Here is a 16,942-nt window from a genome sequence, read left to right on the forward strand (position 1 = left end):
CAAGACCTCATCATTTTTATGGCTGCATAATACTCTATTTTTAATTTTGAATTTTTTTAATGTTTATTTATGTTTGGGGGCGGGGGCGGAGGGAGACACAACATGAGCAGGGGATGGCAGAGAGAAAGGGAGACACAGAATCTGAAGCAGGCTCCAGCATCCAAGCTGTCAGCACAAAGCTCAACGTGGGGCTGGAACTCACAAACTGCGAGTGATCATGCCCTGAGCCAAAGTCGGACACTTAACTGACTGAGCCACCCAGGCGCCCCTGTAATATTCCAGTGTGTGTGTGTGTGTGTGTGTGTGTGTGTGTGTGTGTGTATCACATCTCCATTATTCCTTCATGGACCCTTAGGTTACTTAGGTTGCTTGGTTATTGTAAAACAATGCTGCAATAAATATAAGGATGCATATAGCTTTCTGAATTAGTGTTTTTGTATTCTTTCAATGAATACCTAGTAGTGGAGTTCGTATGATATTTTTGTTTATAATTTTTTGAGGAGCCTCCATACTGTTTCCACAGTGGCTGTATCAGTCTACATTTTCACCAACATTGCACAATGATTCCTTCTTCTCCACATCCTCCCCAACACTTGTTATTTTTTGTCTTTTTATTATTATTATTTTTTAGCCATTCTGACAGATGATAGGTAATAACTCATTGCAGTTTTGATTTCCATTTCCCTGGTGATTAGTGACATTGAACATCTTTTCATGTATCTGTTGGCCATCTGTATTTCTTTTTTGGAAAAATATCTATTCATTAGTATAATTAATCATGATTAGTCAATGTTAGAAACTTAAAACTCACCTTCAAAGAACTTTAGTCAGATCTTTGAGACATTTTGTTGTGTTCTTTTTTCCTCAATTAAAAAATATTTTAATAAACAACACATATTTAGAGAATGACTACTTTTAGTTAAGTTTAATTGAATAAAGATTTCATTATTCTTGCTCTGGGAAAACCAAATATTGCCTACCTCTAGGTTAAGATTCTCGCTGGATATATGCTACCTAGATAATGCCCTTCAAAGTGACTTATGAAATGTTTTTTGTTCTCTTCTACTTTTTTTTAATGTTTATTTTTTAGAGACAGAGACAGAGCATGAGCAGGGGAGGGGCAGAGAGAGAGGGAGACAAAGGATCTGAAGTAGGTTCTGTGCTGACGGCAGTGAGCCTGATGCAGGGCTCAAACTCACAAACCATGAGATCATGACCTGACCTGAAGTTGGATGCTCTGCCGACTGAGCCACCCAGGTGCCCCTCTTCTACTTTTTTTTTAAATTAAAAATAAATTATTTACACTTTAGCTTTATCATTTTCATTACAGCTATTTTGAAATCCAAGGTGTTAGTTTTTCCTATTTCCTATCTTTGAATTCTGGGTGCAGCCAAGTTCCGCCTTCAATATTTTGGTGGTCTGAATGTTTGTTGACCTGAAAGTTGCTGCAACATGGTTTTATTTCCTTATAGACCAATGTCTAGTACAATTATATGGCCTTTAGAGTAGAAAATAAACAATATATGTCTACTTCATTGCTTTTACTATTTGAAAACGTAGCTCAATTGCCTTCAAACTCATTAATTTTCTCTGCCTCTTCAAATGAAATGGTGTCTCATATAACACCTGAACAAGAGTGAATTATTTCACTTCAGAAGATGAGGAGAAATAGTTATGCCCTATTGAACTTTTAATATAAATGAACTGCTCCTTGAAATGCTTAATGATTAAAGAAAAGACCTATAGGGAGCTTCCAGACTTGATCTCTCTTAGAAGAATAAATAAAACAGACAGGTAATTAAGAGCAAATTCAGTTCTTGGTTTCACTGCTCAGTGTGTATGCTCACTATGGATTAGCAGATCATAATACCAAGTTGGAGAGAGCCTCTGTCTGGTACAAGACATATTTACTGGTTTTCACTTTGAAAATGTCAGCAATCGAGAATCTTCAACTTTTACTAACAATCCAAGACAAAGCTGATCTACTCAACTACATTTTATCATAGATGTGAGTTAAAATGATATGAGATTTGTGTGACTGTGTGTGTGTGTGTGTGTGTGTGTGTGTGTGTGTGAAATTACTTCTTATTTAGAAGAAGTAAGCTTCATATATATGTATATGAACATGTCAGAAATTTCCTTAGGGCAAATATTTGAAGATTAGTTCTTGTTCCTTTTGTTATTTCCCCAAATATCTGCTAATTCTCAGTGCCTAGCCACATTTCAGTTATATTATCTAGAGAACCAGTTGAACTTCCTTTTTCTTTCCTTTTATTACACTGCTTATAACCTCTGTTCTGCTCAAATGTGTACCTCCCATCTTTGTTTCACCCATGACAAACTTCTCTAGGAGTAGAATGAAAGTGATTTAGACTTTAATTTTCATTGAATTGAACCAGATGGATTTGGAAATGCCTCCTGTGGTTATGTAGTTTTTGCACTACCCTACTACTCAATTAATACCACTTACACACTAGTCTAATTTAATGCCCACTTCCCAGTCACAATCCTGAAAGTTGTGTTGTGTATCATTTTGACATGCAAACATATTTACTCTCACTAGAATCTCTCACATGGGTTCAATAGGATCATACTGAACACAGTATGGTTAATTGGTATTTGGAGCACAAAGTATGTATCCAACACCCATTTTTTCCCCTAACTTCTCTAGAATCAGAACTCTGAATGACTTATTGCCAGATGTTTGCCTCATTTCTTAGTTTTATTTGAAGATTGGTAAGCTCAATTGGATATAAGGAAAATTACCGGGTTGGTTTTCCAAGAAAGTTCTTTAAATAAAGATGACTTTTTTTCTTCATGACCATTTTCAAAAGCTGTCTTATTTCTGTTTTTGTTTGAAGCATAGAGATGATGGCTGAAGCTGCACAGGAAAACACATGAACATAAGACGAGCTTGACAGTAGAATAACACACTTAAGATGATGCGTGTGCAACAGGAAACTGGAATGTTGATACCACAGACCTTCCATAACAACTATGATAGTCTCCCCACTTTGTAATTCCTTTACGGGAGAAAAATACCAACCTCTATCTGTTGATGTTATTGAAATAATTTATTCTAGGAGACAAATATAATTCCCAATGCACACAACTGTTTTGTGCTGGTTTTGGCCTATTGACGGTAATGCTACCAGCTAGAAATGCCTGAAAGCATTCACCTGGCTTACGTTGAGCTTCCTACAGACATCTCTTTCCAAACCAATGTTAGAACCACTGGACTGACTCTTGGGGTTCCTACTGTGCTTGCTTGCAAGATGCCCTTCAGCAACAGCCATCAGGAAACTTCGAAAAAATAAATGTTTATTACTTACAAGACCTGGAAATTACACAATACACCTGAGTCTCTCTGGTGGGGGGTGGGGGTAGAAAGAGAGAAAGAAAGCAAGAAAGCTCATGCACAGGGTTTCTGTTTTTATTGGGGTCAAGGGTAGGGGCCTCTGATTTCACAGGCTCATTCTTTATTGGTGTATTTAAAACATAAGAACATCATAAGGTTTAAAACATAAAAGTGGTGATTTAAAGTGAAGGAAACAGAAAAGACAAGTGTTCCCAAAGATGAGTAATTGAAATCAACCATATTTTCTAAGACAAAAGAAACTCAGGCAGAGGGGAGTGGTCTGACTCTATCTAGTCCGGTGGCTGGTAATGTGCTTTTCAACATAATTGTCTTTGAAATGGATGTCAGCAATCCAAGTTTAAGTCATCTTTTTGCATCACAAAAACAGGAAAAAAATTATCATTTATATAAATTCTTAAGTAGCTGGCACATACTGGGCAATGTACAGTTAATCAGTAAAAGTGGCAAGCTGTTAATACAATTGGAGATGAGAATTCTTTTCAGGTCATTCTCTGTATTTGAACTGCCATAATACTCAGTAGATTCAAGAAAGATTCAAAGTTTTCCCAGCAGTGCAGTACAGATTGGAAAACAAGCAAAAAAATCACAAGTAATAAATGCAACTCAAATACTGCAGAGAACATGTATTCAAAGAATGTGTATTAGGAGAACCTATATTTAAATTTCAACCCTTAAAAATTATAAACAGAAAATTGAGAATTGCTTCAGTTTGTAAATCTCACAGAGAGGGGCACCTGGGTGGCTCTGTTGGTTAAGGATTGGACTCTTGATCTCAGTTCAGGTCTTGATCTCAGGGTCTTAAGTTCAAGTCTCTTATTGAGCTTTGCGCTGGGCATGGAGCCTACATTAAAAAAAACAACAACAACAACAAAAAACAAAAAAACCTCAAACAGAAAAATGCTTTACCAATATCAAAACCAGTATAAGAGGAGTACCTGGGTGGCTCAGTTGGTTGGACATCAGGACTCAGGTCATCATCTCAAGGTTCATGGAATCAAGCCCTGCATGGGTCTCTGCGCTGACAGAGCAGAGCCTGCTTGTGATTCTCTCTCATCCTCTCTCTCTGCCCCTCCCATACACTCTACATAAATAAGTAAATAAACATAAAAACAAAAACAAAAACACTATAAGAAGTTGAGGTTCAAACATAGATTTGGAAGTCCCTGATGCCTAGGCTCTTTTGTCTTATTTATCTTTGGTACAGCTTAAAGATCAGCAGAATTAATAATGGTAAAATATGTTTGATGATACTTGATAAAAGTTTATTTTCTTAGGGGAAATAACAAATGACTTCCCTGTACATTATGGGTAGAAAAATGATGACGGTGGTGGTGGTGGTGGTGGTAAAGAGTCCACAAAAATCATAGATGGAAATATTCCAATTTCTCCAGTAAAATACAAAGTTATACAATTCTCTGATTCATAAAAATAAAGTCATAAAACATTTACTGTTTTCTTAGTTTTAGCTTTTGATAAAAAGTGTGACTAATTATTTAACAAGAGTGCATATGACTCTAAATTTTAAGTGTGAAATGAAATTTGGAAATAAATAACATGAGATATGGTATAATTGATGCAGGCAGGCTGGTCTGAGGACCCAGAGGGGGTCCTGAAGAACTAGCCAGAAGGTCCTTGGCTTCAAGCGAGATAGAAATCAAACGTGAACCAGCAGTTTGTAAATCTCACAGAGATTTACATACATATACATATATGCATATATATATACACACACATATACATACATATATACATATATATATACATGTATGTATATATATATATATACATACATATGTATGTATATATTTATATACACATATTTATATATGGAGAGACAGAGGGAGAGAGAGTGATGGATAAGGAGAGAGCATCCAAGAGTCTTGGAAAGGAAAATAGCATGAGTCTGTCTTGCTTGAGGTCTGGGATTTTTACTGGCAATTGTGGTCTGGTGCACATGTCCTTTTAGGCATCCATGAATTGGGCAGAATAAGGAGAGGGTCCAGGTGTCCTTCATAAGTCACTAATTCCCTGAAACCAGGGGACTTGGTGTCAAGTTGGTTGGAGTCAGTGGTCTTAGAGAACTTTTATGAAGACCCTGCCTGGTCACACCTTAGATGTTGTGTACAGTGCTGGAAGCCTCCAAAGATACCATTATCTCTTTGTTCCTTACAAGGAAAACATGTTATTTGTATTTCAAAGCATGTGTAGAGTGGGGTTGGAGTGCAAGCCCTAGGAAGAATAGAAACTGGATAGGAAGCAACAAAACAAAAACAAACAAACAAAAAGCTTTTTTTTCACTCATGGGGTTCCTTCAGTTTCCCTGCCTCATAATTATGTCAGCTATGATTGAATATTGCCCAAATTCTCTACACATTTCTATATTCATTCATTTTAAGTATATCTTTTCAGATTCCCTTATCAAAGAGCAGAGTCTATATCTTCACTCCTTGAATCTGAAATAGCCAGATGACTTTTTTGTCAGTGTTATTTCTGAAACTAAGCCTCAACAGGATTTTATACACTTTCTCCTAGACCTTTGTCTTATTCATGAAAGTAAGCCAGTACTGTGTAGCTGTAGGATAAATACCACATGGAAGAGAGCTGAGGTAACCCAGCCAAGAACCATAGGACTCCCAGAGGCAAAGCCACCTAGCTTCATTAGCAGTGCTTAAGGGAGATCAGCAGCTACAGTAAGAACCCCTTCCCACAGGCTAATTTTTAACATATCAAGAACAGTGAATTATTGCTTAAAATACCCAGTTTTGTGGTGCCTTTTCACGGAGCAATATTATGGCAATAAATTACTAACACAACAGCCTAAAATGATTACATCATTCTGAGACACTAAGGAAATGTTATAATTGTGCTATAACAAGTTGAATTATAATACTTTTCTTTTAATACAGAAAGTAGAAAGTGAGTTTGGCAAACATGGGTTTAATTACAAATTTCAACATAAAATAGAAAATTAATTAGCTTTTTGGGGCATTGCTTTCCTCATGTTATAAATTGGAACTACCAATTTTATGTTACCAATAGTAACCACCCTTTTGTTGCTGGCAAATAGGCCTGCATATTAAAAGCAAAATAATTAGAACAAAATAATCTAAATCTTTTTCAATGCTTTAGCCATTGACTTACATGGAGATTCTGTTAACTAACACATAAGCTAGGCATCTCCTACTAAATGTGTTACCAAAAAAAAAAAAAAAAAATCATTGGAATACTATTTAAAATCATCATCATCATTAATTGATAAATGCAAGCAAACATTCTCACACTCAGAAAATGGAAATTATTTTAATAATCCTTTAAAGAAGGAAGAGTTTAAATACGGAATCACATATTTTTATTTAAATTTAACACAAAAAGACGTATGGATGGATCACACAGAGCATTTTTAAATACTATAGATAAAAGGTATTCAAACTTCTAAAACATATGTCAACACATAGGATATCTAGCTACTTTTTGAGAAGCTTAGTAAATTCTATTCATACAAATAATATTGAAAGCAAGACTTCATTGATTAAAACAAATACATTAAAGATTCCTAAGTAATAAATAATATTAAGAAAACTTTTGTATTGAGGGATATTTTTTCAAAAACATTTTTTTCTTTAGAACATATAAAAGAAAATAAATATATTATATATAATAATTATACTCCCTGACCAGGTGTGATTTATTCCAGAAATGCAAGATTCTTTAAATATTCAAAACCAATCAATATTATCAACCAAACTGATAAGCTACTGATCACATCAATTGATATAGAAAATCATGAGGGACTCACAATCTAGAAGTAATAATCTAATTCAACAAAGTCACAGAACATAATAAAAACATGCAAGAATCAGTTGTGTTTCCATGTACTAAAAATGAACATTTGGAAACCAATATTTAAAATACTTTACCATTTAAAATTGTTTCAAAGGACATTAAATACTCAGATGTAAATCTAACAATACATGTACAGAATTTGTATGCAGAAAAATCACCAAAAAAGTTAATAAAGGAAGACACATATTGTGCTCATGATTTGGGAGACTTGATATAGTTAATATGTCAATTGTCCCCCAGACTGATATTTCAGATGGGCACAATGACTGTTAGAATCCCAGCAAAGTTGTTTTTTTTTTCAATATATAAACATATTCTAAACTTGACATGGAAATTAAAATATACTAGAATACCTAGAACAATTGTTTAAAAAAAGTGTGAGAGGAAACTACCTAATTTTAGTAATACTAGGTATCTGCAGCAATCAAGATAGTGTGGTATTGAAAATGGATAGACACAGAGATCAAAGAAGGAGCAGAAAAACCAGAAATAGACCCACACAAGTATGCACAATTGGATTTTTGCAAATTTACAAAGACAATTAAGTGAAGTATGGGTGACATTTCAACAAATATTAAGCATGGCATCTCATGATCTGTAAAAGAAAATATTGATAAGTTACACTTCATCAAAATTTAAAATGCATGCTCCATGAAAGACCCTGTTGAGAAGATGGAAAAACAAGCTACAACTGGGAGGAAATATTTGCAAACCACCTACAGGACAGAAAATAAACATCTTTAATATTTAAAAAACTTGAAACTTAGAAAAAAAACAAGAAATTCAATTAAAAGTGGACAAATACTGTGAGCAGATATTTCACCAAAGACAACATACTGATAGCAAGTAAGCATATGAATATGTTCAATATCATTAAGCATTAAGGAAATGAAAATTAAAATCATGGCATATTCGGAAGATTAAGTTAATGAGATAATGATAATACTGAATGTTGGCCAGGTAAAGGATATATTGAATTTCTCATAAATTGCTGATAAGACTGTATAATGGTATAACAGACAGTATTTGGGCAATCTCTTGTAAAACTAAAATGCACTTACTGTATGCCTAGCAGTCCTGTTCCTGGGATTTATCTCAGAGAAATGAAGCCTTATGTTCACACACAAAAATTGTGCATGGATGTTCATGGAAGGTTTATTTGTAACCCAAAATTGTAAATAACCCTGTTGTTCTTCAATTAAAATGGTTTAACAAACCATGGTGTATCTATACCATAAATATTACACAGGAGTAAAAAGGAATGAACTGTTGACACATACAATCACCTCCATGGATCTTAAAGGACCCAGGATGAGTAGAAATGCCAGTCTCAAAAGGCTGCATACTATACATTTCATTTATATCAAGTTTTTAAGCCAACATAGGGATGGAAAACAGATTAGCTGTTAATGTAAATAGTTTAAGAAGAGTAGGGTTGGTGTTACTACAAAGAGGTAGTATAAAGGAGTTTCTTTGAGATGATGAAGTGCTGTTTCTTGGTTGTGGTGGTGGTAAACCAAATCAATATGTGGGAAAGTTTCATAGAATTACACACACATAAACTCAAATAAGTGTGTGTAAAAGCTGTTGATATATGAATATAATCTGTAGTCTAACAGTATTCTACCAATATCAATTTCCTTATTTTCTTTTTGTGAAATAGTTATGTGAGATGGCACTATTAGAGGAAGAATGGAGATAGGTCAACAGGATTCTCTGTACTATGTTTGCAGATTCCTGCGTATTTATGATTATTTCAAAATAAAAAATACCCTCTAGGTTTTTTTAGATTTTTTTAACTTTTTTTTTTTTTTTTTTTTTTTTTTTTTTGAGAGAAAGGGAGAATGAGAATGAGTGGAGGAGGGGCAGGGAGAGAGGGAGAGAGAGAATTCCAAGCAGGCTCTGCACTGTCAGACTGGAGCCTGATGTGGGGCTCAAACTCACAAACCATGAGATCATGAGCCAAGTGGAAACCAAGAGCCTGATGCTTAACCACTGAGCCACACAGGCGCCCCTCGTGTTCTAAATTTTTAAACAATTTTTTAATAAACCAGAGGGGCATGAATGGCTCAATCAGTTAAGTATCTGACTCTAGACTTCTACTCAGGTCATGATCTCACACTTTGTGGGATCAAGGCCTGTGTTGGGCTTCACTCCAAAGCGCAGAGTCTGCTTGGGATTCTCTCTCTACCCCTCTTTCTGCCTCTCCCCCACTCATGATTGCTCTCTCTCTCAAAATAAATAAATAAACTTTAAAAAATTTAATTAACCAGAATTTAATACTTCATATTGGTTCATCACTAGTCAATGGAGTTTCCTCACATTCGCCTGCATTTCTAATGTTCCAGACATATGCATTTATAACTAACCGAGGATACCTTATCAAGAACTTTTCTGTCTCTATAGCATTGTATGTTCTATATCCTTCAACTTCCATCTCCACAGGGGGGCTAAATCTAAAAGTACAGGCCAATATAATCTATTCTGGAAAATTCTCTTAGACTTACTGTAAATGGTATTGTAGTGTAAGTTTACTATGAATACCTCTCCCCACATCCATACAAATACCTATGTACAAATCCCTACCATGAAACTTGTTTTCTTATTACAGAGTATATGTTTCTGAGAGAATTAGAGTGCAATATATGGGTAAGAACTATTCTCAGTATTTCCATCTTTTCATATGGTACATAGAATATAGTGCTCCATATTATAGAAGTTGATAATGACAGATTAAATAAATAAACAAAATATTTTGGAGGGACACTATGATCTAGAAGTTGACTTTAATTACCTGGATTAAAAGATAGACCCGATTTTTCAAAATAGATGTGGAATGTTTTTAATATAACGTTGCCTTTCAGATCTGTTTTGTTGTTGTTATCAATTGTGAAATCCTACAGACACTGATTCATTTAGTGAATCAAATTATTGAATATTGAACTCTTAGGAAAATTTTTTGAATATTTTAAGCATAATTCTTATGCCACATATATCATTTGTCTTCTACAGTTCCTTAAATTATTCATATAAATAAGTGTTCTATGAAATTGTTTTGGGGAACCCAAATGTAAGAACACTTATTTTACTTTCTAGTGAAACTATATCTCAAGAGTTTAATTCTGGGAGTGCGTGGGTGGCTCACTAGGTTGAGCATCTGACTTCAGCTCAGGTCAAGATCTCATGGCTCATAAGTTTGAGCCTCGCCTCAAGCTCTGTGCTGATGGCTCAGAGCCTGGAGCCTGTTTTGGATTCTATGTCTCCCTCTCTCACTACCCCTCCCCCACTCACTCTGTCTCTCTCTCAAAAATAAATAAACATTAAAAAAATTTTTTTAAGAGTTTAATTCTGAAGATCATGCTTGTTGCTATATATCATCTATTACTGTATACACATTTATTTCTGTTTTTGTGCATTTCCAATGTTACTTTGCAATGGTTAAAGTGCTCCTTCATCTTAACTTTAGACTCAAAAACACACCTTGCTTTTATTTACTGTAAGTTTTATCTAATTCTATCTACCAGAAAATTTAAATTTAAATTTGTAGACTATAAATGGAAAATTCAGTTAGAAGCTTTGTTTCTTATTCTTCATTCTAAATACCTTCACTTGCAGTTAGAGGAAGTAAATACTTTGTTTTCTAGAAATGTTTGTATGGCAAGACATTATTTGTATCACCTGTTGAAATTTCACATTCCAGTAGTTTAATAGAACAGCTAATTTGTTTCTAAGTATGCAAATTCTTTTTTATATACTGTAGTTTTGATGTACAGGTACAGCATATTGTAACACATGAGTTTTTTTTTTTAATTGAACAGATGTTAAGATTACAAAACTTTCTCATAGTAAAATATTTGGAAAAAACATGGAGTATACAAAAAGATTCTACAACAAAGACTGTTGAAAAACTGGAAAGTGTATGCATATCAAAGTGTCTAAACATATAAGAAGATAAAATTGGTCTTTTCCGAGATGTCTTTTTATATATGATATGTCTGTGAATATCTCTATATACACATAATTATAAGTGAATACTAAGTAAAAAAATATAGCAACTATTTTAAAAGGATTTAGGAATGGCACAAGCTGTTAGGGGAGAATTGAATTTTTAGAAAGTGAAAAGGAACTTTATGACATTTATGTATATACTTGCTGATAAAAATAGCTTTTATTGTTTAATTTTTTTTCCACTTTCAGATTATATTGTCATTGGATATTGTGAATACTTAGTGGATAATAAAAAAAGTAACATAAAGTTTAATGTAGGACCATATTGCAACTAAATAAAGAACTGATCTCTCCTGTAATTTAGTTCTCAGTACTCACTGCTCACATATGTGCAGGCAATGGAATTGGGGTCTTCATTTCTTCATTACATTCTGGAGACCATGGTATCAAACCACACTTCCCCACCACCTGGAAATCCTAAGTCCCCTTTTGTGGTTTATTTTCTATTGCCCTGATAGCTCTTTCACTCCTTTCCCAATCCTGTTAAATTCCATTTAATCCCCTCACTCTCAGATGATCTTTGTTCTCATGTCAGAGAGAAAATAAAATGCATTAGATAGGAACTGGATCAACTTCTTCAAAAAGACAAAATAAATAAATAAATAAAGAGAAAATTAAAAAAAAGAAAAGAAAAAGTAAAACTAACAACAACAACAAACAACAGAAGAAAGAAAAGGGAAAAATACACAAATGGGTGAGTTTCTCCTGCAACTAAAATCTAATTTCCTCATTTCTGTCCTGATTCAATGCTTTTCTGTCTTCCCAGGGATTTCTTTACTGGCACACTTTTACCTTTATTCCCTTCTTCTCTTCTTGATTTTTTTTTGGTATTTGAGAATATTCAGATTGTTTCATCAATAGAAAAAGTAAATACTGCCTCTCCCTAGATAACTACCTATTGTGCAGGCCCATCTGGCAAGCGGTCAAACCCCCTCCTTCATTTTATAGCCACTTTGCTGCATGGTATAGTTTAGCACACTAGCCATGTACACTACTTTTCGTTTGCTTCAAGTGAGAACATGCACACACGCACACGCGCACACACACACACACACACACACACACACACACACACAACCTGCTTTCTCTTTACATTTCTGGCCACTCTTGCAGAAACATTTTTTTTAATTTAATTTTTTATTTTTTATAATTTACATCCAACTTGGTTAGCATATAGTGAAATAATGATTTCAGGAGTAGATTGCTTAATGCTCCTTACCCACTAAGCCCATCCCCCCCTCCCACGACCCCTCCAGTAACCCTCAGTTTGTTCTTCATATTTAAGAGTCTCTTCCTTTTTGTCTCCCTCCCCATTTTTATATTATTTTTGTTTCCCTTCCCTTTTCAACTGTTTTTCTCTTAAAGTCCTCTTATGAGTGAAGTCATAAGATTTTTGTCTTTCTCTGACTGACTCGTTTCACTTAGCATAATACCCTCTAGTTCCATCCACGTAGTTGCAAATGGCAAAATTCCATTCTTTTTGATTGCCGAGAAATACTCCATTGTATACATATATACACTATATCTTCTTTATCCATTCATCCATCGATGGACATTGGGCTCTTTCCATACTTTGGCTATTGTTGATAGTGCTGCTATAAACATGGGGGTGCATGTGTCCCTTCGAAACAGCACCCCTGTATCCCGTGGATAAATGCCTAGTAGTACAATTGCTAGGTCATAGGGTAGTTCTATTTTTAGTTTTTTTAGGAACCTCCATACTGTTTTCCAGAGTGTCTGCACCAGCTTACATTCCCACCAACAATGCAAAAGAGATCCTCTTTCTCTGCATCCTCACCAGTATCTATTGTTTCCTGAGTTGTTAATGTTGGCTATTCTGACAGGTGTAAGGTGGTATCTCATTGTGGCTTTGATTTGTATTTCCCAGATGATGAGTGATGTTGAGCATTTTTTCATGTGTCGGTTGGCCACTTGGATGTCTTCTTTGGAGAAGTGTCTATTCATGTCTTTTGCCCATTTCTTCACTGGATTATTTGGTTTTTGGGTGTTGAGTTTGGTAAGTTCTTTATAGATTTTGGAAACTAACCCTTTATCTGATATGTCTTTTGCAAATATCTTCTCCCTTCCCTTCGCTGTTCAGAAGCCTTTTATTTTGATGAGGTCCCAGTAGTTCATTTTTGCTTTTGTTTCCCTTGTCTCCAGAGACATGTTGAGTAAGAAGTTGCTGCGGGCAAGATCAAAGAGGTTTTTCGTGCTTTCTCCTCAAGGATTTTGATGGCTTCCTGTCTTACATTGAGGTCTTTCGTCCATTTTGAGTTTATTTTTGTGTATGGTGTAAGAAAGTGGTCCAGGGTCATTCTTCTGCATGTCGCTGTCCAGTTTTCCCAGCACCACTTGCTGAGGAGACTGTCTTTATTCCGTTGGATATTCTCTCCTGCTTTGTCAAAGATTAGATGGCCATATGTTTGTGTGTCCATTTCTGGGTTCTCTATTCTGTTACATCGATCTGAGTGTCTGTTCTTGTGCCAGTACCATACTGTCTTGATGATTACAGCTTTGTAGTATAGCTTGAAGTATGGGATTGTGATGCCTCCTGCTTTGGTTTTCTTTTTCAAGATTGTTTTGGCTATTTGGGGCCTTTTTAGGTTCCATACAAATTTTAGGATTATTTTTTTCTAGCTCTGTGAAGAATGCTGGTGTTACTTTGATAGGGATTGCATTGAATATGTAGATTGCTTTGGGTAGTATCGACATTTTAACAATATGTTCTTCCTATCCAGGAGCATGGAATCTTTTTCCATTTTTTTGTGTCTTCCTCAGTTTCTTTCATAAGCTTTCTATAGTTTTCAGTATATAGATTTATCACCTCTTTGGTGAGATTTATTCCTAGGTATTTTATGGTTTTTTGTGCAACTGTAAATGGGATCAATTCCTTGATTTCTCCTTCTGTCGCTTCATTGTTGGTGTATAGGAATGCAACCGATTTCTGTGCATTGATTTTATATGCTGCAACTTTGCTGAATTTATGAATCAGTTCTAGCAGTTTTTTAGTGGAATCTTTTGGGTTCTCCATATAGAGTATCATGTCATCTGTGAAGAGTGGAAGTCTGACCTCCCTCTGGCCAATTTGGATGCCTTTTATTTCTTTGTGTCGTCTGACTGCAGAGGCTAAGACTTCCAATACTATGTTGAATAACAGTGGTGAGAGTGAACATCCCTGTCTTGCTCCTGATCTTAGGGGGAAAGCTCTCAGATTTTCCCCATTGAGGATGATATTAGCGTTGGGTCGTTCATATATGACCTTTATGATCTCGAGATATGCTCCTTCTATCACTACTTTATTGAGGGATTTTATCAAGAAAGGATGCTTTATTTTGTCAAATGCTTTCTCTGCATCTATTGAGAAGATCATATGGTTCTTGTCCTTTCTTTTATTGATGTGATGAATCATGTTAATTGTTTTGTGGATATTGAACCAGCCCTGCATCCCAGGTATAAATCTCACTTGGTCGTGGTGAATAATATTTTTAACGTATTGTTGGATCCAGTTGGCTAATATCTTGTTGAGGATTTTTGCATCCATGTTCAGCAGGGAAATTGGTCTATAGTTCTCCTTTTTAGTGGGGTCTCTTGTCTGGTTTTGGAATCAAGGTAATGCTGGATTCATAGAAAGAGTTTGGAAGTTTTCCTTCCATTTATATTTTTTGGAACAGCTTCAAGAAAATAGGTGTTATCTCTTCCTTCAATGTTTGGTAGAATTCCTCTGGAAAGCCATCTGGCCCTGGATGGTTGTTTTTTGGCATATTTTTGATTACTAATTCAATTTTCTTACTGGTTATGCGTGTATTCAAATTCTCTATTTCTTCCTGTTTCAGTTTTGATAGTGTATATGTTTCTAGGAATTTACCCATTTCTTACAGATTACCCATTTTTTTTGCATATAACTGCTCATAATAGTTTCTTATTATTGTTTGTATTTCTGTTGTGTTGGTTGTGATCTCTCCTCTTTCATTCTCGATTTTATGTATTTAGGCCCTTACCTTTTTTCTTTTTGATCAAACTGACTAGTGGTTTATCAATTTTGTTAATTCTTTCAAAGAACCAGATTCTGGTTTCATTGATCTGTTCTACTGTTTTTTGGTTCAGATAGCATTGATTTCAATAGCATTAATAATAAATAATCTTTATTATTCCCTTTCTTCTGCTGGATTTGGGTTTTATTTGCTGTTCTTTTTCCAGTTCGTTAAGGCATAAGGTTAGGTTGTGTATCTGAGATCTTTCTTCCTTCTTTAGGAAGGCCTGGATTGCTATATACTTTCCTCTTATGACTGCCTTTGCTGCATCCCAGAGGTTTTGGGTTGTGGTGGTATCATTTTCATTGACTTCCATATACTTTTTAATTTCCTCTTTAACTGCTTGGTTAGCCCATTCATTCTTTAGTTGAATATTCTTCAGTCTCCAAGTATTTGTTACCTTTCCACATTTTTTCTTATGGTTGATTTCTAGTTTCATAGTGTTGTGATCTGAAAATATGCACAGTATGATCTCAACCTTTTTGTATTTACTTAGGGCTGATTTGTGTCCCAGCATGTAGTCTATTCTGGAGAACATTCCATGTGCACTGGAGAACAATGTATATTCTGCTGCTTTAGGATGAAATGTTCCGAATATATCTGTTAAGTCCATCTGGTCCAGTGTGTTATCCAAAGCTGTTGTTTCTTTGTTGATTTTTTGATTAGGTGATCTGTCCATTGCTGTGAGTGGGGTGTTGAAGTCTCCTACTATTATGGTATTACTATCAATGAGTTTCTTTATATTTGTGATTAATTGATTTATATATTTGGGTGCTTTCACACTTGGTGCATAAATGTTTACAACTGTTAGGTCTTCTTGGTGGATAGTCCCCTTGATTATGATATAGTGTCCTCCTGCATCTCTTGATACAGTCTTTATTTTAAAGTCTAGACTGTCTGATAGAAGTATGGTACTCCGGCTTTCTTTTGTTGACCATTAACATGATAGATGGTTCTCCATCCCCTTACGTTCAATGTGAAGGTGTCTTTAGGTCTAAAGTGGGTCTCTTGTACACAGCTTATAGTTAGATCCTGTTTTCTTATCCATTCTGTTACCCTATGTCTTTGGATTGGAGCATTGAGTCCACTGACATTTAGAGTGAGTACTGAAAGATATGAATTTATTGCCATTATGATGCTTGTAGAGTTGGAGTTTCTGGTGGTGTTCTCTGGTCCTTTCTAATCTTTGTTGCTTGTGAGATATATATATATATATATATATATATATATATATATATATATATATTTTCATCTTTTCTCCCCTCAGGAAGTCACCCTTAAAATTTCTTGCAGGGCTGGTTTAGTGGTCACAAACTTTTAATTTTTGTTTGTCTGGGAAAGTTTTTATATCTCTTTGTATTTTGAATGACAGCCTTGCTGGATAAAGAATTCTTGGCTGCATATTTTTCTGATTCAGCACATTGAGTATATCCTGCCACCCCTTTCTGGCCTGCCAAGTTTCTGTGGATAGGTCTGCTGCAAACCAGATCTGTCTTCCCTTGTAGGTTAGGGGCTTTTTTCCCTTTTTGCTTTTATGATTCTCTCTTTGCCTGTGTATTTTGTGAATTTGACTAAGATATGTCTTGTTGATGGTCGCTTCTTGTTGAATCTAATGGGGGTTCTCTGTGCTTCTTGGATTTTGATCTGTGTCTTTCCCCAGGTGAGGAAAGTTTTCTGC

At 35.1% G+C, this 16,942-nt stretch overlaps 1 pseudogene; it reads left to right on the top strand.

Moving 5' to 3' along the window:
- Positions 1-4,698: 4,698 nt before the first annotated feature.
- LOC122220737 overlaps positions 4,699-16,942 on the top strand; it is a 30,107-nt pseudogene continuing 17,863 nt past the window's right edge.

Source organism: Panthera leo, chromosome B2, assembly GCF_018350215.1.
Source record: "Panthera leo isolate Ple1 chromosome B2, P.leo_Ple1_pat1.1, whole genome shotgun sequence".
NCBI classification, from domain to species: domain Eukaryota; kingdom Metazoa; phylum Chordata; class Mammalia; order Carnivora; family Felidae; genus Panthera; species Panthera leo.